The sequence below is a fragment of the Sceloporus undulatus genome, chromosome 3 (genome assembly GCF_019175285.1).
Source record: "Sceloporus undulatus isolate JIND9_A2432 ecotype Alabama chromosome 3, SceUnd_v1.1, whole genome shotgun sequence".
Classification (NCBI taxonomy): Eukaryota; Metazoa; Chordata; class Lepidosauria; order Squamata; family Phrynosomatidae; genus Sceloporus; species Sceloporus undulatus.
The window spans coordinates 32,871,644-32,873,698 of NC_056524.1; positions in this window are offsets into that span (position 1 = coordinate 32,871,644).

The window sequence follows — 2,055 nt, forward strand, 5'->3', positions numbered from 1 at the left end:
TAATAATAATAATAATAATAATAATAATAATAATAATAATAATAATAATAGGATTTATTTATATGCCACCCAATCACTGGAAATCTGGGCAGCTTACAACAGAGGGGATAATAGACGGTTCCCTGCCCTCAGGCTTACAATCTAAAAAGACACGACACAAAAGGAGAAGGGAATGGTGAGGGGGGGAGGGGATCAGGTCCAGCATTCTTCTCTCCCTCTGAGGCCTGGACCAAGGAAGATGAACTGGAGGGAGGGCTCTTTTGCTTATTATTATTATTATTATTATTATTATTATTATTATTATTATTATTATTAGGCTCTAAATGCAAATACATGCACACTGTTATTTCAAAAACCTCTGCCCTTCAAGAAGGCTAAACTATGGCAGATGCTGCTAGCATTTTTACGGTGCACATGATGAAAAACAGTGCATGTATATGTATACCCATATAACATCTTGATACAAAATAATAAATCAAGTACTGTATTAATACAGTGTTTGGGATTGGGGATGTCTGGAATCTAACATGGGATCTTTTGCATGCAAAGCCGGTAATTCATTACTGATGTGTAAAGTGACATGGCTAATTTACATGCTAAATTCCTATACGTGGACATAGCAATTCACTTTGGTGGTAGTATGTCTATCTGTTTTGGCAATGTTAAGTAAAACCAGCTTGAGCAAGCTCATTCCATATTGTAATCAACAGCGTAACTTGAAGAGAGCTGCTGATGTTGGCAAAAAGTCATCCAGACATCATTTGTGAAAGATTCTGAAGGCCTCAGAATAAAATTCGGCAAGCAACAATGCCTCTAAAATGGCTGAGAGCAAAAAAAAAAATGCAGAATCTACATTGAAACAGTAACTGTTATGGATACAGCCTCAAAACTGATCTTAAATCAATGAAGCTCTGGTCAGACTTCATACAGGTCTGGGCATCACAATTCAAGGATATTGACAAGCTAGAGTGTGTCCAGCAGAGAGTGACCAAAATGGTGACAGGTCTGAAAACCATGCCCTATGTGCAGCAGCTTAGGGACCTGGGTATAAATAAATAAATAAATAAATAAATAAGTTGTCCTGGTTAAAGACCAGCAGTAGACATTTAAGTCGAAGGAGACAAGCAACACACAACCGCACAGTTCTCAATATTTTACAGTGTATTTTAATACACTGGAGCCTTGCCTTATGTGGGGGACCTGTTTTGGACCCACCCACCCCCTGCATAAGGCAAATAACATGTATGCTCGAGCCCCATTCAGTAGAATGGGGGCTAATGCTCGTGGCAGGGTGGTGCGAATGCATCACGGGCACGGGAGCCATTCATTTAATTGCCGTGTGGCTTCTGCATAAACCAGAAGCCGCGTATGGTGCACCCGCGTATGGAGCGGGCGCACTGTATTTTTAAAGTGTTGCTGATCTTTAAACTACTTTTGTTTTGTAGGAGCCCTTTTGTTTTATGTTATATTTTTTATCTCATTTAGTTTGCATTAGTTGTATTGAAACCATCTCACATTGTTTTGTAGAAAGTGAGGTATAACTTAATTATATGTCAAATGACAATTTGTAGTAGCTTGCCATTTGGAGTAAGGAGCTCAGCTCATGCTAAGTGCATTTTTGCACACTTCAGTACAAAAGCAGAAGATACAACAGCAGCTACCATGTGCAACAGTTTAAAACAAGTTCAACATGTACAAAAGAGTTCCTGATATAGAGTCGCATTATAAGAGGCAATAAAATGTAGCTTCTCTGTTTTAAAGCTTTACTTATCATTGGAGTGGTTTCCAGCGGCATAACTGCTAATGTGGGAGGAAGTAGAAAGAAACAAAAACATGAAAGGAAATTAAATCAAAGGCAGTATAGACAATAGTTGCAAAGGTAGAATAAAGTAAAGATTGCCAACAGGCTACACTGACGCAGCAGGAGCTCTCAAGACAGCCAAACTGACTACAGTCGGCCCTTCTTATACACGGATTTTTTATACACGGATTTAAGCATACACGGTTTGAAAATGTTCCAAAAAAGTATAAATTTACCTTGATGTTCCATTTTTT